Consider the following 23318-nt stretch of genomic DNA (forward strand, 5'->3'; position numbering starts at 1 on the left):
ATAAAAATGAGATGGATATATATATATTGATTACACCAAAATAATTAATTAATTTATTAATTATTTTTAGACTTAAAAATTGATTAAATTAATTTTTCATAAAATTTATTTAATAATCTAAGATAATTATTATATAAATATCTAAAAAGTTATCTAGTGATTAATTAAGATAAATGAGATTATAAGTAGTTTTAAAGAGTTATAAGAAAGTGAGTTGCTAACAAACGCAAAATATGACAGTGGATATTCCAGAATTTTTGAGATACTTGCAAAAAGAACTGTAAATGTCATTAATAATAACATAAAAAACTTCAACAACTCAATCAAACAGTATAAATCAGACTCTAATAGTCTGTTTATCTTTTATTTTTCTCATTCAGGTAATATATTCAGTATCTAGCACGCTCGTAAACTGTAAACTGTGAGATAGCCGAAATTGTTTTCCAAAGAAAACACACACATATATATTTCGCATGCAATTATTTAATTTATCATTAAATTTTAATGTCACCAATTGGTTTTAATTTATTATGAAAAAATTATCTAATTTTTTTATGTGAGTTATTGTCTTTTTTAATGGAAAATGGTAAGATTAATATATGTGGAAGATAAATATGAGATTTTATTAAGTGGTGAGAAGGTAGTTCCAGTGTAGTGTTGCAAACACATTAATGAATGCGGTGTCTGATTAGGTGTCTAAAGTTAAATGATGTTGTTAAAGAATTAGTAAATTTCAGTGTTAGTGAAAGCACCTTTCGCTTATAGAAGATGAGGATATGAATGAAGAGATAGAAAAGTAGATGAAGATAATGAAGATGAGGGATATGAAATTGAAGGTGAATAACTTTCTGATATGATGATGATGATGATTTAGAATTGTAAAACCAAGAGAAAACATAAGAAAGTTAAAACTAGGAACTAGTCGAGTAAAGGATTCTGTTGTTGATGGTGGCAAAAAGAGTCTAAGGGTAAAGGGAAAGATACTTTTAATTAAAAAAAAAAAAAAAGGCAAGAAAATGGTAAGGGTAAGAGACAAGCATAAGTGGATAAAATTTAATATATAATGTATTCCCCAAACCATTTGTGAACTATGACAATAAGCAATTGGCCACCGCTCACCCATATCAACAAGTGGACTTCTTCAATATTTTACTTAATATTATAATCTGAAATTCTTAGTTGCTTTGGCCAACTATAAAGAACCTTCATATCATAAAATCAATATAGCTATACTGCCCAATATCACCCACCAAAATGAAAGCATATGAACGAATAATGTGAAATGACCCTCGACAAATGGAAGAAAGAATTTAATTCAATTTGAATTTTAATTGATCCTTAACTGAGTTACACTTACCCAAATAACACATTATAGGTTTTCACCATCGAAATATGGAAATTGCAGGATTTAGAGCTACTCACTACTATTCATGCACGTACAAATTTCACTTTTGGCGTGTGAGTCACCCTCGCTGGTGATGGATCGGCCAGTTAGAGCATGCAACATGGAGTCGAGGTCTCGATGGTCACCGTGGCAGCCACCACATTAAAAAATGGTGATTGGGCTGGTGAATTAGCTAGAAATCGCAAATTCTAGAAGTTCAAAACCTCGGTTCCTTTCCTTCATCCATTGTCAGCTGGGAAAAGGTGTTGGGGTAAGAACTAATGTGGATGGAGGATGTGAGGAAGATCACATTGAGCTTAAACAGTAATAGAATTGCCGGAAATGGCATTTGGAACCAAGGTAGCAGCAAGTCCTTCATTTCTCCTCTTAAATAACAACCTAGGGTGAAAGGAACCGTGAATGCAAGGCTTGATTCAATGAAATGTATGGGTTGAGGGGATTTTGTGGTGTGGTTTGATTCTGTTGTTGATGGTGGGCAAAGATTATAAAAAATATTAGGGAATATATGAGAATGAGGTGCAAAAGACTTAATTGTCCATGTATATGTCGGATTCTCTTGACAGTAAAAGCAAAGCACGTCAAGTGATAAGGTTGGTTGATGAGCACAAGTCCAATGTGGCACTCAAGAATAGTAAGCTACTTACAAGTGGATTGCTAAATTTATAATGGAAAAATTTTCACTTTTAGAACTTAATTATAAAATCATGTATGCTTTTAGGACTCATAATATTGTTATCGTATTTAAATTTAAGAAAATTTTTATTTAAAAATTTTAAGATAAATTATTATTTAGTCTTTAAGATTAAATAAAATTTATAATTTAATTTATTAAATTTTAGATACTAAATTATAATTTTTTTAAAATTTATATATAAAATACGTAAAATTTACATTATATATCTATCTATAATAAATCATATTTAAATAAATTATTTTCGTACATTTATACTAACTAGTATTTTTGAAGCACGTGCATCAAATGCCCATAACTTGATATTTATTTATATATTATATAACTATATGATAAATAATTATTTTATTCATTAAAATACACTTAAAATATAAATAAAATAAAAATACAATTTTTAATAAATTTTAAATTTATGTGAATTACCGCTGTTTATTTTTTTTAAAATATTAATTAATTATAATTTTCTAAAAAATAATTAATTCTAATTAATGAATTTCACTTTTTTTTATTGATTGATCTTCGTAAATATAACCATATCTTTTTCATTTATATATATATATAATATTGAAATATTAGATAAACACAGTTACATTCACAGCTTTTTTAAAAATGTTAATTATTATTTAATATATACTCCAAATACAATGTATTGCCACGAAATCTAGCATCAATATAAATTTAATGAACATAATTAATTTATTAATATTGAAGAAAAAATTATGAAGACCCCAACTGCGACGATCAGAACTCGCGGGCCGAATCGGCACTAGGACTTTGGCCAGCATAAGGCCCCCGAAGCTCGTAGTAAGCCCAATTATCTTTCAACCCAAACTTAAACCCATATTTGGCCCAATTTCAAGTAAACAACCGGATAGAGTCCGGCCATAATATGGACTATCCAACATAGAGTTTTTTGCTCACCCGACTTGTAAACACAAAAATCCAATCCGTTGGGGAGCTCAACTCACCCTCACAATGATCCACAAATCACAATAAGATCAAATGGAAGCTCAGCTCCCTCAAACCAAGCCATATACCCAGTCCATTCAACATCACATGCATCATAAGAAGTTCATAAATTTTCAAAAGAAAAGAGACATAATCTTTTATAGCCCAAATCAAATTAAATAACCCTTACACATGCGGAGTTCTAAAACTTCCCTTGATTACATAAATTATACAAAATGAACATAAGTGGACCTGTGAGGAAGGGAACAAGTCATTTACTGTAACACCCCTATTTGCATAGCCAGGTAAATTATACTGTTCCGGTGACTGGTGTCGATCCGGACAATTAAGAGGACTAGAACTATATTTTAAGACATATAGAAAAGTCCTGATCGAAAATAAATAGTGATTATGTCACACCTACCCCTCTGTAAGGCATAACATGATCCCGTAGTATACCTAATGAATTACTAAACTTCATCTACTGATAACCCATTAAATACACTACAAGGGATTTTAAACATTTTCTTATTTCTTTTTACAGTGGTGAGCACTTTTGACAAGTGTTAAAATTTTTTTTTACTGAAGTGAAACCAAATAACACATATGAAGTATCAGTAATTTCTGTAAAAATTTTGGCAGAATGTCATCTATATTTTGAATAAAACAGTTTTTCAAAAACCTGTAAAAAGCACTTCCAATATATCTCTTCAATCCCAAACTCCCATAATAGTTTAACACAATAAATTTCTCAACATTTGTCAACTCAATTCAACATAATTTTCAGTGGTTCCAAAAGCTGAGAATAAAGAAACATATCATAATATTTTTACAGGTTAAAATAATTTACAATTTTAGTTTACAACTGCTCAAAACAAGTACAATATATATATATACAGTACACATACATTACAACAAAAATTACAAAAATATGGTATACTCAATATACCCGGCGAAATCTCAAAATGTAGCACAAGTAGCCTACTCTGCTGCTCTGCCCATCTGTCTACCTGCGACAGCAATGAAAAAACTATCGCTGAGCCTATGTCTCAGTGGTGCACAATATTAAGAAAATGCAATTTAAAACCATAAACCATAAATCATATAAACTGTGGATACTTAAATTCATAGTTAAATTCAAAAGACAGAGAATGTCATAAAGAATTAAACTCCATTTCATAATATCACAATAAATATCAATAAATCACACATACAGTTTAATCATGTTTCCAAAGTTCAATTCGTTCCAAAAGCTGATGGCTAGTGAGGAATAACATAGCTAGCTAACAATAATATGAGTACTCATCCTATTTATCCTCAACAGGCACACACCTCAACACTTCAGCTAGAGAGGGAATTCAAAGTCAATTCGTCCTACTAGATAAGCTAGCGAGAAATTCAATCAATATACATGATAGCTGTGGTTTCAAACCATTTGCAATATTTTTCAAGCAATAAGTATCTATCAAATTTCCATTCAAACAATTTTCCACAATTTAAAACAATAACATATAAATTGTCATAATTTATTTCAATTGAAAAATTCAAAAGAAATACTGTTGTGCACAAACCTCTGAAGTGTAACCTCTTGGCCCTGACTCAGTGTTTCTTTCCCCTTCCCTGAGTCTTTGCTAACTGAAACACACAATTTAAAGTGTTTCAGTACTCATTTAAACTGTCTCTAATAATAAGGTTCAATAATTAATTTATTTAATACTATTGCTTTCCTTAGTCAACCTATAATGTTGACCTTTGATGCACTCTAGGTGAATTAATTTTAATGTTACCAATATGTCACATTTTATGATCCTGTAGTGTTGGTATAAGTTACTAATTCCATTTTTAAGTATATTGCATTTTATTGCAATTTATCGGATTTCAGTATGCTGTTTTGACCTAGCCGGACGACCTAGTTCCCTCGGTTTTCGGTTTTTGGTCCGACTTACAAACTTGTAGGTCTATGTCATAGTGAACTTTTGCCACAAATTTTAGGTCATTTGGAGTTTACTAGACCAAGTTATGGTCATTTTACTATTACTGGTCAGATTGCACTAAAATGGCAAACTTAGGTCATTTTTAGGTCATTTCAGGTTTTGGTAGTTTTTATACCCGAAATTGTGCAAGCATTTTGACTTACTTATGGTCATTTCTGAGTTTTGGTATCTTCATAAGAGTTGTAGCTCTATGTCTAATCTATCCATGGTAAAAATTTCAGGTCATTTGGACCTGTTTTGAGTGAGTTATGGCCAAAAAACTAACTGCTGTCCAAATGGTCAATTTTCAGGTTTTCAAGTCACTAATCCAGATTTGGTCAATTCTCAAGTCACTTTCTGGACAGAATTTAGGTAAGCTTTCTTCATGAAAGTTGGCACATTTTGTGCCTAGTTTCACCTCTAATTGGCCTCATACCAATTGGAGTCACACACTTAGGGTTATAGGCTCATTTGCACACTGCCCTCTACATGCCTTTCAAACACCAAACCAAACACATATTTACCAACTACATCCTCACTTCTCCAAACCATTCTGCATTTGGCACTAACTATAATCATTCATTACTTTATATTATAGGTCAACTTGGACAGAATATAATAATTTCACAATGCACCAAATGCAATCATAATTCACAAGGTCCAAACCCTACAATGTATACACATAAACACTCCTAATTATTACACATTTATTCTCTACTCAACCATACACATAAGCTGCCACTTTTGGTACCATAATTCAACAACATTTTCATGAATTTAAACACTTTAATCTTCATCATGAGGCTGCCAAAAAAAATACACATACATATCAAACTTTCATTTTCACTTTTCAAGCTTACCATTCAAACTTTATAAATGGAAATGAACTTCAATACATTTAAACACTTAAATCAATATCCCAAATCATCCAATACATGAAGAAAACAAGTCAACATATTGGACTTCCATGGCTGCCGAAATGGAGCTCAACCTAACTCATCAAAACTTCAACTTTTCTTCCATAAATCAACTCCCCACAACCTTAGTTACAATTTTAATGAAACAAGAAATGAAAACAACCACTTACCTCTTTTGAAGCTTCTTAAAAACTTACCAAAACCTATCTTTCTTGCTCCCTAATTTCTGCCCAAGTTGTATAGAACAACTTTAGCGAAGAAACTTAGAAGAATTGATGGATTGATGATGGTGGATTGCCCATTGCATGGTGGACTGCCATGGGAGACTTTGGAGAAAGCTTGGTTCGGCAATGGAGAAGAAAGAATGAAGAAGAAGGTTGTTTAGTGGAGGTGGCTGTCCAAAGCTTGGATATGTGTCAAACATCACAAGTTAGTGGAGCACTAATGAAAATTATAATAGTTGTTTATTCAAAGTTTCCAAATTTTGCAAGTTTGCCTCATTACTTCCACTATTTACATTATGTACTATATTTTTATTTTTCATGATATTTTCAAAGTTTAATATCATTTATTTTTAATGGATATTTAGGTCAAAAGGCAACTCGGGGTGTCAAATGATCACAATGCCCCTATTCGGGTTGTATTCCTGATTTTTCGGTAACACCGAGTTTTGTCAGTTTCTCGATTTCTCATTTTTCTTTGTACTAATTACTTAATTTTTCTTTGACATTTCTAATGTCATTTATACTTCAATAGATGTTTATTTAAGTCTTAAAAATATTTTCCAGGGTTCCTCGTCGTCCAGGGTTAGTCAAAGGTCCACGTCACAACTTCCCAGTGCGGTCACCCATCGCTACGGTTTTTGACTCGTTTAATTTGATTACATTTCATTGCTATTATTTTTCCTTTGTTTTTTTCTTGTATTTCCCTCTATTTTATTTCATTATTTTATGTCTTCTCACTAACATCTAAGTGTAGTTCCAGGTATTCTAGTTGTCCGGACAGACACTGGTCACCAGAATAGTAGAACGCACTACCGAACATAGGGGTGTTACAGATTACCAGATGGAAAAGTAAAAATAAGAAAAACAAAGCATAAAAAGTTAAATGAGCCGAGGGTCACAGCGATAGGTGACCTTACCGGGAAGTGACTACGAAGTCAGTCCTAACCCAAATTTTGAACTGGAAAATGTGACGCCACGGTCCTTAGGACTATTGCGAATACAGTAGAAAAGAGAAAATCACATAAAAGAATTTTTAAGCATGTCAAATAATTAGGTCAGGGATCCATAAGAAATATCGAATAACTTATAAACCGAATTAGACCGACGAGGGGCAATTTGGTTAATTTACCCCTAGAGGTGATTCCTGACCTAACTGTCCAATAAAATCGGAGAAATAAAAATTTCAAAATTGAGAATTAAATTAAAGAACAAATAAAAAATTAAGAAAAATTGAAAAAGAAATGAAAGCCTTTAATTACATCGTGCCTACCTCATATTATGACATCATAAGTCCAATATAATTTTCCTACAAATTTTGACCAAGTCAAAATCTATTATTAAAGACTTAAAATAACCAAAAATTAAAAAAGAAAACTTCATCTTCCTCTCCAAATTTTCGGTAGCCCATATTCTCTCTTCTCTCCACCATTGATCACCTTCTTTAAAGCTTATGTTAAGCTTTAAAACTCCCACTTAACCCTACTTTGTCCCCAAATTAATCCATAAAAACTTGTTAACTTCACTTGAGCAAGCATTTGAAGAAGAAAAGAAAAGGAAAAAGGGAGTGAAATTGAAGAATTGGAATTCAAGTGAAGGTAAGCAATTTAATTTGAAATTTTAATTTTGATGCACATGTATTAAGTTAATTTAACTTAGATTTTAACCTAAAAATCAAAGAAAACAATTGTTGGGAGACTTTTAGGGAATTCTGCCAGCATTAGAGGGAGATGGAATTAAATGAATTTAATGCGTTTGAATGGTTGTTTAGGTTGCATAGGCATGTAGATCATGGATATATACTTTGATTTAGATATTAAATTTATGTAATTAGGGTTTTTGAGCATGTGAAAAATTGAGAAAAATTTGGAGAATTGGTCAATTGGTGCCATTGACCTTAGTTGAGTTGAGAAATGGTGAATTGTGACTATTTGTGGTGTGTGTGAATTGGTAGAACCAAGTTGTAATTTGGATTGGGTAGTGTACAGATTCTGGCAGCTTGACCTAGGTCCCTTTCAGGGAGTAAAATTGAAATTTTACCAACTCAATTGGTGTGAGACCAATTGGGAATGAAATTAGACACATAAAGACACAATTTTCATTTAGAAATCATGCCTAGAAAATAACCATAGCCTAGTGAACAATTAGGTCAAACTCGGGTGTAGTGCACTACCACTATACCAAAATGATTAAATAAACAGTGTTTGTTCAGTTGGTCATAACTGGAGCTATACAGGTCCAAATGGCTTGATTTTTGTGGCATTGGAAATGTATGACATAGCAATACAACTTTCATGAAGAATAACAACCCAAATTCTGCCCATAACCCAGTCATTTTGCCACCTAAATTTAGTGATTCAAATTTGCCAGAATCAAATTAGGTGCCTAGAAATTCATGGTAGACCAATCCGACCAGTCATGTTCAAATGGCCATAACTTGGGCTACAAAACTCCAAATGAGTGATTCAAAAGGGGAATTAAAATTAAAAAAATAAGGAACAAGTTTTATGAAGAACACTTTGCCAAATTCTAATAGCAACATGACCAATGGAACAGTATAAAATAGGACACCAAATTTGGAAAATTATGAAATTGTACCTAAGAGACCTAGAATTAAAGAAACAATCAAAACCAATAAATTAGGTAATGAAAATGTTGTAACACCCCCATTTGTATAGCCTGGTATATTTTACTATTTCGGTGACCGGAGTCAGACCAGACAATTAAGGAGATTAGAACCACACTTAAGACAACTAGATAAGCTATAAACACAAATAATTAGTAATTGCCAATTGGTTAAGTATAAATAAGAAGAATAGAACATAAGAAGTTAAACGAGCCGAGAGTCACAGCAATGGGTGACCTTCTCGGGAACGACTGCGAAGTCGATTTAAACTCAAATTTCGAACCGTAAAATGTGACGCTATGGTCCTTAGGACTATTATGAACACAGTGGAAAAGAGAAAATCACGAAAAAAGGTTGTTAAGCCAGTCAAATAATTAGGTCAGGAAGCCAGAAGAAATATTGAATTATTTACAAACCGGGTTGAACCGGCGAGGGGCAATTTGGTCAATTGACCCCGAGAGCTGACTCCTGATCTAACTGTCAAATAAAATCGATGAAAAAAAAATTTTGGAATAGCAAATTAAATTAAAGAACCATTGAAAAATAAAGGAAAAAGAAAAAAGAAAAGAAAATTGCCTTATGACATCATGTGTGTGACATCACACATGACCTCATAATTAAATTCTAATTACTTGAAATTTTGACTAAATCAAAAAGAAGGATAATTATACATAAAAACAAAATTAAAAAGCTATTTTTCTATCATCTTCTCCATGTTTGCCGTGAACACTCACTTCTCTCATTTCTCTCCCTAAGTTCCTCCATGAGAGCTTAAATTTAAGCTTTCAAAACTCTAAATTTCACCATAAATTTCCTAGTTCCTCAAGTTAAACCTTGATTTTGAGTATTGAAAAGAAGTGTAGAAGAAAGAAATTAGAGAAAAATTGAGGAATTAAGAAGATTGGAAAGCTCAAGTGAGGTAAGAATTTAAATTGAAATTTTTAGTTTAAAACATATGTTTTGAGTTAATTTAACTTAGATTTTAACTTAAATTCAAAAGAAAATAATTGTGAAGGACAAAGTTGAATTTTGGCCAACTAAGGTTTTGATGTATGTATGCATGAATTTGGTGGATTTGAAAGTGTATGTGAGCTTAATTGTGTTCAACAATTATGATTAAATGCTTAAATGTGGTTAAATGCAACAAGTTAGTAAGTTAGGGTTTTGGGACACTTAGGGTTAGAGACAAAAATGTGAGAAATGTGTAAATAATGTCTTTGACCCAATGTGAAGTGAGAAATGGTCATTTGTGACCTAATTAAGTGTGTTAGAAGTGTTTGAATCAAAGCCAAATTCGGATTGAGTATGGTCATGCTGCTGGCAGCATGACCAAGATACCTTTGAGGGACCAAAAATGAAATTTTACAAGTCCAATTGGTATGAGACTAATTGGGAATGAAAATAGACACTAAATGACACAATTTTCATTTAGGAAGCATGCCCAAAAAGTGACCAAAACCTAGTGAACAAATTGACCAAACTTAGAAAATTGCAGGCTGCCCTGTACAAACTGACCAAATGAATAGTATTTGTTCATTTGGTCATAACTTGAGCTAGGCAGGTCAAAATGATCTGAAATTTTACCAGTCGTTAGATGAGATATAGACCTAAAACTTTCATGAAGAACACAAACCTAAATTATGCCATTAACCAAGTCATTTGGCCACCCCAAATTGGTGACCCAAAACTGCCAGCACCAAAAATTGCCCAGAATTCTGGGTTGAATCCAATCCGGCAGCCATGGTTCAAATGGCCATAACTTGAGCTAAAAAACTCCAATTGTGGTGATTCAAAAAGGAGAATAAACTTAAGACATTAGGGAACATTTTCTATGAAGAAAGTTTTGTCAAATTCCAACAGTAAAATGACCAATGGAACAGTGCAACTTAGGACTCCAAAACTGAAAATTGGCAATTTTGCCTAAAAGACCTAAGTTTTGAGAAAACAACCAAAACCAACAAGTTTGGTGACCAAAATGTGGTATGTGGGTGAAGTTGGAATTCCCATAACTACTAAGCCTTAGAAAGTCAACAAATTGACTTGAATAGTGTAGTGAATAGTAACCCCAAAACACAAAATTTAAAGAACGTCGAGTTTAACAGATATAAACTAGATAAAAGTGAATTTGAATTTATTTTGGATTTATGCTAAGTTATGGTACTGAAACACTGTGAAACTGTGTGTTTCAGCTGAAAAAGACTTAGAAGGTCTGAGAGACTGAGTCAAGGACTAGAGGCGACTCACGTCAGGTTTGTGCACAATAAACCTTAATTGGGCATTTTGTCATTGAAAAATTGATTTAGTATAATTTATGAAAAATTGATATTAATCATGAATTGTGTTGCCACCTTGTGAATGAAATTATGACTTTGGAAATTTATCGGATTTCTCATGAATTATTTGAATAAAATATTTGAAATGGATTTTTGATTCACACTTAGCATGACAGTGCCTTGTTACTCCTCCTCCATTCATGGGGTGAAATCGATTATTTTTCCTCCCTCTCTGGTTTACCAATTGAGGTTGTAGATCGGATGAGTACTCATTAGCTAGCTAGCCACCTCCCTCATTGATTTTGATTAGTGGGGTTGTAGATTGCTTTGTCGTGGTGTACAACACGGCATTGATCAGAAATTTTGTGTCATTGCTTAAGTTGTGTATGATTTGGCAACACTATGTTTATTAAATTATTTGATCAAATTGTGTTATTATGAGTTTTGATAATTTGTGAAATGTAATTGAGAAATATTTAAATTGTGTTTTGTCAATAAATGATTTATGTATTGTATTTTAAATTTTTATTGTGCACCACTGAGTATTTTTATACTCAGCGATAGCTTATTTTGCTGTCTCAGATAAGAGCAAGGAGAAGGCAGCAGAGTAAGCTGCTACTGATATTGAGGACTACACTGATATTTTTGTATGGGTATTATTTTATACCCTTGTAGTTATTTTGATGTAAATATTGTAATGTTTTATGTATCAATGTAAAGTTGAGCAGTTATATAATAAATTGTAATAATATTATTTTTGGAACTTCTTTTCGTAAATTAAGATTTGTATTTGTGAATTTCATACTTTATGCATTATGAATGAAGTTATGAAAAATTTTGAGATGATAAACTTTGATTGGATTGTGGAATTATTTTGAAGTGGATTGAATTGAGTTGACTTGAGATTATTTGGAGGTTGGGAGTTGTGGAAAATTTATTGGAAGTGTTTTTCTCAGGTATTTGAAGAACTGTTTTCTCAAAATACAGACGAAACTCTGTCAAAACTTTTATAAAATTTACGGAAAAATAAAAATGGACAAAAATTTTTACTAGTTTTTAAGCTTTGAATAAATAATTTTAATTTATACCAAAATGCTCACCACTTCCAAAATGTAAGAAAATAGTTTTAAAATCCCTTGTAGTGTACTTAATGAATTATCGGTAGGTGAAGTTCGGTAGTTCATTAGTTATTCTACGGGATCATGTTATGCCTTACAGAGGGGTAAGGTGTGACATATTTTAGTGGTATCAGAGCATGGTTTTCCAATAAATTTTGACTATGTGTGTGAATATTTCTTTGACAAGTACAATTGCTCAAGTGTCTTTAATTGATACATATAACATATTTACATCATGAATATGCACTAACGGAGGTCAACCTCCTTGTGTTTGATCTCAGGAAGTAGAAAATTTGGGAAAACGGAATGGAAGAAGGAGATCATTCCGTAGAACAATCTGTTGAGGCTAAGGTTCACGGGGAAGCCCCAGCACTCTAGAACGTGAGTGGGTCAGCCACTCCAGCTCCTAGTCCAGCACCGCAGTTTCCTACTCAGTTTGCACAGCAGATGGCTACGTTTTTCTAGCAAATGGAGGGAAATGTGCCACTCCAAGCTCAGATGCAAGCACCTATAGCACACCCACAGCCCTCAGTTCGGCAATATGAAAAATTGATGAAATTTGGGGCCACCGAGTTTAAAGGCACTGTGGATCCACTGGAGGCAGAACAGTGGTTAGAGCGAATAGAGCGGGTTTTCAGGAAGCTGCAGTGTGCACAAGAGGTAAAGTTCGAGTATTATGTTTCCTTGTTGCAAGGGGATGCATATGAATGGTGGAAGACCATTCCCCACAGCCTGGTAGAACCTCCAGTCCTTACTTGGTCAGACTTTTTGTGGGAGTTTCGACAGAAGTGGGTCCCCGATGCATATGTGGATATGAAGTTACAAGAATTTTTGAGTTTGAAACAAGGGGACAGAACCATAGCAGAATATGAGAGAGACTTCTCTCGACTGAGCCACTACGCTGGAAGTTTAGTCTCCACCCCAAGAGACAGATGTAAGAGGTTTGAGTCTGGGTTAAGGCCGAATCTGAGGATGCAAGTTGTAGGATTCAGACACCAGAATTTTTCTGAGTTGATCTCACAGGCCCTGGAATTGGAAAGGATAGAATCAGAAGGGGCAGTGAAGAAGGGTACACAAGAGAAAGAGAAGACTGAAAAGACTACTGGTCAAGCACCTGAAAGTAGTTCTGGGAAGAGGAAGCGATGCGGGGATCTAGCTCGTAGATCCGCAGAGGCGATTCTCCGGCCAAAGACCACCCGATGCAGTCAGCAGACCCAGCAAGCACCCTGAGGAGCTCTATCAGTACGACAGTGTGAAACTTGTGGTAGAACACACGGTGGGATTTGTTTTAAGGCCACCGGTGCATGTTTTAACTATGGAGGGAGCAGACATTTTGCTAAGGATTGCACTAGTCTGCGCCGGTCTGGACCTTCTGCTATATCTGAAGGATCAGCATAAGTCTCTGCACCTAGAGGGTCACAGTCAGCTAGTAGAGGTAGAGGCAGAGATAGGGGTCCTGGTAACACTCCTGGAAGTCAAAGCAATCATTAACGGCCAAGATCGATGGCGCACTATCGGAGTGTATACCATGCGTCAGAGGGAGGAGGCTGAAATATCAGACGTAGTAGCTGGTATTTTCTCCATCCTTGACCAAGATGTACATGTGTTATTTGATCTTGGCTCCACACATTCGTATGTTAGTGCTAGTGTGATGTGTTCTATTGCTATTCAGTGTGTACCAATGGACTATGATATGCTAGTAACTAGTCCATTAGGCCAGGAGGTCAGGGTAAATAGACTATATAGGGACTATCCTTTGGTGATCCAAGGATGCACTTTTCTGTCTGATTTGATTGAAATGCCCTTCAGAGATTATGACATTATCTTGGGCATGGATTGGTTAGCCAGGCATCATGCGATGATTGACTGTAGACTGAAGACAGTCACTTTTGGTCTCCCTCAGTATGGTGATGTAGTAATACATGGGGAGAGGCAGTTATTGCCTTCAAACATCATTTTAGCTACACTGGCCAGAAGGATGATCAGAAAGGGGTGTGAAGCATATTTGGCACATGTGATAGACACCCAAGTAGGGAGTCCAACACTAAGAGACATTCCTACTGTATGTGACTTTCCAGATGTGTTTCCTGATGAATTGCCAGGCTTACCTCCAGAAAGAGAGGTGCAGTTTGAGATTGATGTTATGCCTGGTGTGGACCCAATCTCCATAACGCCATACAGAATGGCACCAGCAGAACTAAAAGAATTGAAAGTGCAATTACAAGAGTTGCTTGACAAGGGCTTTATCCTCCCTAGTGTGTCACCTTGGGGAGCGCCAGTGCTGTTTGTTAAGAAGAAAGATGGCACTCTCCGCTTGTGTATTGATTATCGGCAGTTAAATAAGGTGACAATAAAGAATAGATATCCATTGCCCCGCATTGATGACTTGTTTGATCAGTTGAGGGGTGCAGCTGTGCTCTCCAAAATTGACCTGAGATCAGGTTATTATCAGCTGAAAGTACAAGAGCAGAGCATTGCTAAAACTGCCTTCAGAACCTGCAATGGCCATTATGAGTTCTTAGTCATGCCATTCGGGTTAACTAATGCTCCGGCTGCTTTTATGGATCTGATGAACACTATCTTCAGACCATACCTTGATCAGTTTGTTGTAGTATTCATTGATGATATATTGGTCTATTCCAGGAGTGCAGAAGAGCATGATAGACATCTGCGCATTGTACTGCAAACTTTGAGAGAGAAACAGCTATATGCCAAATTATCGAAATGTGAATTTTGGCTGAAGGAAATATCTTTCTTGGGGCATGTAGTATCAAAAGAGGGCATCGAGGTAGATCCAAGTAAGATTGAAGCTGTCCTTAATTGGAGGCCACCCAGAAATGTCACAGAGATTCTCAGTTTTCTGGGTTTAGCTGGATACTACCATCGGTTTGTGAAGGAAATCTCCATGTTGGCATCTCCATTAACCAAGCTGCTTAGAAAAGATGTGAAATTTTAGTGGACGGATAAATGCCAACAGAGTTTTGATGAATTGAAGAAATGTTTGACTGAAGCTCCAGTCCTGACTTTATCTACCCCGGGTAAAGAATACACGATTCTGATGATGCTTCTCACAATGGGTTAGGCTGTGTATTGATGCAAGATCGAAATGTCATTGCCTATGCATCGCGCCAGCTAAAACCGCATGAGAGGAATTATCCGACACATGACTTGGAGCTTGTAGCCATTGTGTTCGCTCTTAAGATCTGGAGACACTATTTGTATGGGGAAAAGTGTTACATTTACACAGATCATAAGAGTTTGACGTATTTGGGCACCCAGAAAGAGTTGAATTTGAGACAGAGGAGGTGGTTAGAGTTGATAAAAGACTATGACTGTCTGATAGACTATCAGCTAGGGAAAGCTAATGTTGTGGCTGATGCCTTAAGTCGCAAGACTATGGCAAGTCTACGGGTTACTCCTTTGTCTTTGGTGCATGAGTTAAGATCATTGCATGCCAGCTTAGAGATTAATGATGATGGGCAGACAGCAGTTGCATGGTATGTACAGCCAGTATTGATTGATTAGATCAGAATGGCTGCTCAGAATGATGAAAGGTATCAGAAGTTATTAGAAGAAGTTCGGCAGGGTAAGAAACCAGAATTCTTAATTAGAGATGACGGTCTATTGCTACACCAGGGCAGAATGTGTGTTCCGAATGATGTTGATTTGAGGCAGATCATTTTGAAGGAAGCACATGAGTCTCCTTTTGCCATGCACCCTAGTGGTACAAAAATGTATAGAGAGCTAAAGGAGCATTACTGGTGGATGGGTATGAAAAGAGATGTGGCAGAGATTGTTTCTAAATGCCTAACTTGTCAGCAAGTGAAGGCAGAACACCAAGTACCAACTGGGTTATTACATCCACTACCAGTGCCAGAACGGAAATGGGAGAGAATAATGATGGATTTTGTGATGGGACTTCCGAGGACACAGAAGAGTCATGATGCAGTATGGGTCATTGTTGACAGACTGACCAAGTCTGCTCATTTTCTGTCAGTTCGGATGGACTACAGTTTAGAAAGATTGGCTAGGTTGTACATTTATGAGATTGTGAGACTACATGGAGTGCCAGTATCCATTGTATCAGACAGATATCCTAGGTTCACTTCTAGATTATGGGGTAGTCTTCAGAGAGCCCTAGGAACTAGATTGAACTTCAGTATTGGATTCCACCCATTGACAGATGGCCAGTCTGAAAGGATAATTCAGATCTTGGAGGACATGCTACGGGCTTGTGTGATTGAGTTTGAGGGCAGTTGGGACACACACTTGCCTTTGATTGAGTTTGCTTATAACAACAGCTATCAATCAAGCATTGGGATGCCTCCATATGAAGCTTTGTATGGCAGAAAATGTAGAACCCCGTTGTGTTGGGATGACGTGGGGTGAAAGAAAGATGATTGGACCCGAAATTATTCAGCAGACTGAAGAGAAAATCAGGGTGATCAGAGATCGACTTAAGACTGCATCAAACCGTCAGAAGTCCTACATTGATTTGAAGAGAAGGGTTATTGAGTATGCAGTGGGTGAGAAAGTTTTTCTCAAAGTTTCTCCTTGGAAGAGAATTATGAGATTGGCAAGAAAGGGGAAACTAAGTCCTCGTTTCATTTGGCCATATGAGGTTCTGGAAAGAGTGGGTCCTTTGGCATATCGGTTGGCACTACCTCCAGAGTTAGAGAAGATACATAATGTCTTCCATGTGTCTATGTTGAGAAGGTATCGATCAGACCCATCTCATGTACTACCAGTGGAAGAAATTGAAGTGAATCCAGACCTCACATATGAGGAAGAACCCATAGTGATTCTGGCTTATAAGGTTAAGCAGCTACGGAACAAGCAGATACCCTTGGTAAAAGTGTTGTGGAGCCATCATTCGGGCCAGGAGGCTACTTGGGAACGAGAGGAGGACATGAGGAGATAGCACCCACAGCTGTTTAGAGATTGATACTAGGTAAAATTTTGAGACAAAATTTATTTTAAGGGGAGGGAAGAATTGTAACACCCCCATTTGTAGAGCCTGGTATATTTCACTATTCCGGTGACCGGAGTCGGACCGGACAATTAAGGGGATTAGAATCACACTTAAGACAACTAGATAAGCTATAAACACAAATAATTAGTAATTGCCAATTGGTTAAGTATAAATAAGAAGAACAGAACATAAGAAGTTAAACGAGCCGAGAGTCACAGCGATGGGTGACCTTCTCGGGAATGATTGCGAAGTCAATTTAAACTCAAATTTCGAACTGTAAAATGTGACGCTGCTGTCCTTAGGACTATTACGAACACAGTGGAAAAGAGAAAATCATGAAAAAAGGTTGTTAAGCCAGTCAAATAATTAGGTCAGAGAGTCGGAAGAAATATTGAATTATTTACAAACCGGGTTGAACCAGCGAGGGGCAATTTGGTCAATTGACCCCGAGAGCTGACTCCTGACCTAACTGTCAAATAAAATTGGAGAAAAAAAATTTTGGAATAACAAATTAAATTAAAGAACCATTGAAAAATAAAGGAAAAAGAAAAAAGAAAAGAAAATTGCCTTATGACATCATGTGTGTCACATCACACATGACCTCATAATTAAATTCTAATTACTTGAAATTTTGACTAAGTCAAAAAGAAGGATAATTATACATAAAAAAAAAATTAAAAAGCTATTTTTCTATCATCTTCTCCATGTTTGCCGTGAACACTCACATCTCTCATTTCTCTCCCTAAGTTCCTCCATGAGAGCTTAAATTTAAGCTTTCAAAACTCTAAATTTCACCATAAATTTCCTAGTTCCTCAAGTTAAACCTTGATTTTGAGTATTGAAAAGAAGTGTAGAAGAAAGAAATTAGAGAAAAATTGGGGAATTAAGAAGATTGGAAAGCTCAAGTGAGGTAAGAATTTAAATTGAAATTTTTAGTTTAAAATATATGTTTTAAGTTAATTTAACTTAGATTTTAACTTAAATTCAAAAGAAAATAATTGTGAAGGACAAAGTTGAATTTTGGCCAACTAGGGTTTTGATATATGTATGCATGAATTTGGTGGATTTGAAAGTGTATGTGAGCTTAATTGTGTTCAATAATTATGATTAAATGCTTAAATGTGGTTAAATGCAACAAGTTAGTAAGTTAGGGTTTTGGGACACTTAGGGTTAGAGACAAAAATGTGAGAAATGTGTAAATAATGTCTTTGACCCAATGTGAAGTGAGAAATGGTCATTTGTGACCTAATTAAGTGTGTTAGAAGTGTTTGAATCAAAGCCAAATTCGGATTGAGTATGGTCATGCTGCTGGCAGCATGACCAAGATACCTTTGAGGGACCAAAAATGAAATTTTACAAGTCCAATTGGTATGAGACCAATTGAGAATGAAAATAGACACTAAATGACACAATTTTCATTTAGGAAGCATGCCCAAAAAGTGACCAAAACCTAGTGAACAAATTGACCAAACTTAGAAAATTGCAGGCTACCCTGTACAAACTGACCAAATGAATAGTATTTGTTCATTTGGTCATAACTTGAGCTAGACAAGTCTAAATGACCTGAAATTTTACCAGTCGTTAGATGAGATATAGACCTAAAACTTTCATGAAGAATATAAACCCAAATTATGCCATTAACCAAGTCATTTGGCCACCCCAAGTTGGTGACCCAAAACTGCCAGCACCAAAAATTGCCCAGAATTCTGGGTTGAATCCAATCTGGCAGCCATGGTTCAAATGGCCATAACTTGAGCTACAAAACTCCAATTGGGGTGATTCAAAAAGGAGAATAAACTTAAGACATTAGGGAACATTTTCTATGAAGAAAGTTTTGTCAAATTCCAACAGTAAAATGACCAATGGAACAGTGCAACTTAAGACTCCAAAACTGAAAATTGGCAATTTTGCCTAAAAGACCTAAGTTTTGAGAAAACAACCAAAACCAACAAGTTTGGTGACCAAAATGTGGTATGTGGGTGAAGTTGAAATTCCCATACCTATTAAGCCTTAGAAAGTCAATAAATTGACTTGAATAGTGTAGTGAATAGTAACCCCGAAACACAAAATTTAAAGAACGTCGAGTTTAACAGATATAAACTAGATAAAAGTGAATTTGAATTTATTTTGGATTTATGCTAAGTTATAGTACTGAAACACTGTGAAACTGTGTGTTTCAGCTGAAAAAGACTTGGAAGGTCTGAGAGACTGAGTCAAGGCCTAGAGGCGACTCACGTCAAGTTTGTGCACAATAAACCTTAATTGAGCATTTTGTCATTGAAAAATTGATTTAGTATAATTTATGAAAAATTGATGTTAATCATGAATTGTGTTGCCACCTTGTGAATGAAATTATGACTTTGGAAATTTATCGGATTTCTCATGAATTATTTGAATAAAATGTTTGAAATGGATTTTTGATTCACACTTAGTATGACAGTGCCTTATTACTCCTCCTCCATTCATGGGGTGAGATCGATTATTTTTCCTCCCTCTCTGGTTTACCAGTTGAGGTTGTAGATCAGATGAGTACTCATTAGCTAGCTAGCCACCTCCCTCATTGATTTCGATTAGTGGGGTTGTAGATTGCTTTGTCGTGGTGTATAACACGGCATTGATCAGAAATTTTGTGTCATTACTTAAGTTGTGTATGATTTGGCAATACTGTGTTTATTAAATTATTTGATCAAATTGTGTTATTATGAGTTTTGATAATTTGTGAAATGTGATTGAGAAATATTTAAATTATGTTTTGGCAATGAATGATTTATGTATTGTATTTTAAATTTTTATTGTGCACCACTGAGTATTTTTATACTCAGCGATAGCTTATTTTGCTGTCGCAGATAAGAGCAAGGAGAAGGCAGCAGAGTAAGCTGCTACTGATATTGAGGACTACATTGATATTTTTGTACGGGTATTATTTTATACCCTTGTAGTTATTTTGATGTAAATATTACAATGTTTTATGTATCAATGCAAAGTTGAACAGTTGTCTAATAAATTATAATAATATTATTTTTGAAACTTCTTTTTGTAAATTAAGATTTGTATTTGTGAATTTCATACTTTATGCATTGTGAATGAAGTTATGAAAAATTTTGAGATGATAAACTTTGATTGGATTGTGGAATTATTTTGAAGTGGATTGAATTGAGTTGACTGGAGATTATTTGGAGGTTGGGAGTTGTGAAAAATTTATTGGAAGTGTTTTTCTCAGGTTTTTGAAGAACTGTTTTCTCAAAATACAGACGGAACTCTGTCAAAATTTTTATAAAATTTACGGAAAAATAAAAATGAACAAAAATTTTTACTAGTTTTTAAGCTTTGAATAAATGATTTTAATTCATACCAAAATGCTCACCACTTCCAAAATGTAAGAAAATAGTTTTAAAATCCCTTGTAGTGTACTTAATGAATTATCGGTAGGTGAAGTTTGGTAGTTCATTAGGTATTCTACGGGATCATGTTATGCCTTACAGAGGGGTAAGGTGTGACAAATGTGGTATGTGGGTGAAAGTGAAATTTCCATACCTATTAAGCATAAGAAAGTTAACAATTTGACGTGAATAGTATCGTGAATAGTAACCTCAAAAGGTAAAATTTTAAGAACATTAATTTAAGCATTTTAGGACTCGAAATAAGTAATTGTGAAATTCTTTAATGGATTTATAATAAATTGTGATACTGAAACACTGTAAAATTGTGTGTTTCAGTTGAAAAGAATATCGAGAAAGAACCTAGACATCGAGTCAAGGCTAAGAGGCAACTCGCATAAGGTTTGTACTCAACATAAAATGTTTTTTAAATTTCTTTTGTAAAGTGCATGAAATTATTTATGATTTATTTATATTGCAAAATGATGATTGAAATGTATATTATGCTATTGACCTAAATTGTTGAAAATTTAATTACATTTGTTTTAATTATCAATAAATGTTTGGAAATTTATTGAGATAGTTTTGAAACCACAATGTCATAACCATATATTTGAATGCCTCACTAGCATGACTTGTGGGAGGAATTAGTTTTGAATTTTGATTCCCTCTCTGGCTGAAGTGTTGAGGTGTGTGCCAGTAGAGGAAAAAATTAAATGGGTACCCATAGATTGAGCTAGCTGGCCTTGAGATTCCTCATAAGCCTCCGGCTATTGAGATGAACATTGTTCTGATGGCATGATATAACTGTGTGTTTTTATAAAATCTGTTTTGAGACTTCCTAAATGAGATTGTTTGGATTAAATATTTATAAATTATGTTTTGTATCTGTTTTTCATTTTCAGTACCAAATTTGAATAAATGTGATTTGATATATGTATTAAATATTATTTTAGTATGTAGTGCACCACTAAGACATGGTACTCAGCGATGGCTGTTCATTGCTGTCGCAGGTAGAGAGACTGATAGAGCAGCTGAGTGAGCTGCTAAGGAGTACTGAGCTACTTTTGGATATTTTATTGGGTATAATTTTATACCCTTATTGTATATATTTATTTTGATATAAATAACTGTATGTACCTTTGTAAATGGGTCTTGAGCAGATTGTACAGATTTTGTAATAATATTATTTTGGACTCCCTGATGTAACTTTTGGACTGATGAATGTAAATTAAATTTTCCTTAATACAATGAGTATGACATTAATTAGTACTAATGTCACACCCCGGCTTAGGCCAAGCTCCTCCCCCCCCTGGGTGAATTGAGGATTGCGACTAATTGCGAGTGAGTGATAAGGGTTCGAATCCTAGCTCCAGGTGAAGGGATTTAATTCCACAAAGCGGACAAGACTGTGAGTCGCAGTCGGTACGGGCAAGAAGGCCACCCATAGAGGGGCTTGAGTCGGGCCCTGCCTGGTGTGACAATATAAAGGCGCTTTGTGGAATTAAATCCCTTCACCTGCAGCTAGGGGAACCCTTATCACTCACGGATTTGCTTCGCCTCTCACCAATTGAGCTGCAGCTCAATTGGTGAGAGGCGAAGCAAATCCGTGAGTGATAAGGGTTCGAATCCTAGCTCTGCAGGGTGAAGGGATTTAATTCCACAAAGCGGACAGTACCTTGTGAGTCGCAGGTCCGGCCTCTAGAAGGGTACGCTGGCAAGAAGGCTCACTAGAGGGGCTTGAGCTGGGGCCCCCTAAGCCGGGGTGTGACAATTAAAAAAGCTCAATTGGTAAGAGGCGAGTAAAACCGTGAGGTGATATGGGTTCGAATCCTAGCTCTGCAGGGCCAAGGGATTAACTCCACCAAAGCGGACAGTACTGATTTGAGTTGCAGGCCCGGCCTCTAGAAGGGTACGCTGGCAAGAAGGCCACCCATAGAGGGGCTTGAGCTGGGGCCCCCTAAGCCGGGGTGTGACAACTAATTTTGAAAATAATTGAATTGAAATTTTGAGTTGTGAACTATTTATTTGAAATGTGGAGTTTGGGGAAAATTTGTGTTGATTGAGTTGAAATAGTGGTTGATTTTGGTTGAAGTGTTATATTAGAAGTGTTTCAACAGGTAAAATTTTTCGGTTTTCTCAAATACAGCCGGCACTCTGCCGAAATTTTCCTAAATTTGTGAAAAAATGGAAATGGACAAAAATTTTACATGACTTTTAAACCTTAATTAAATACTTTAAATTCCTACCAAAAACGTACACCACTTTCAAAAAGTAAGAAAATGGTTTTAAAATCTCTTGTAGTGTATTTATGGGTTATCGGTAGGTGAAGTTCAATAATTCATTAGATATACTACGGGATTATGTTATGCCTTACAGAAGGGTAAGGTGTGATATTTACAGCAAGACTTTCCTATATCCTAGAAAAATAGTGAACAAGAGTGAGCGTTTAACTCAGAGAGTAAATATTTATTTTATCTACAATTTCTATAAGTATCTAATTCTAATACATCCTTAGAAATGAAATACATTATCTTCATACAAGTTATGCAAACAAGTCAGGTCACATCAAAGATAATCTGGAGCACTCACGCACCCAAGTCATATTCATTCTCACGCATACATATATGGAGAGCTGATCCCCCTACCCAGCTCTCTTAATCTAAGACTTGCCAGCAAGATTAACTCGAGTCGGATTTTCGCTTAATAATTCATATGTAGAGGCTAGCGAGATCAACTCAAAGCCGTGCCTACCCTGACTTATAATAAGGATTGAGTCCCAGCGAGTCAACCTCCA

At 35.2% G+C, this 23318-nt stretch overlaps 1 pseudogene; it reads left to right on the forward strand.

Moving 5' to 3' along the window:
• Positions 1 to 1948: 1948 nt before the first annotated feature.
• The window catches only part of LOC110650635 (C-type lectin receptor-like tyrosine-protein kinase At1g52310), a 28720-nt pseudogene continuing 7350 nt past the window's right edge, over positions 1949 to 23318 (forward strand).

The sequence above is a fragment of the Hevea brasiliensis genome, chromosome 13 (genome assembly GCF_030052815.1).
Source record: "Hevea brasiliensis isolate MT/VB/25A 57/8 chromosome 13, ASM3005281v1, whole genome shotgun sequence".
NCBI lineage: Eukaryota > Viridiplantae > Streptophyta > Magnoliopsida > Malpighiales > Euphorbiaceae > Hevea > Hevea brasiliensis.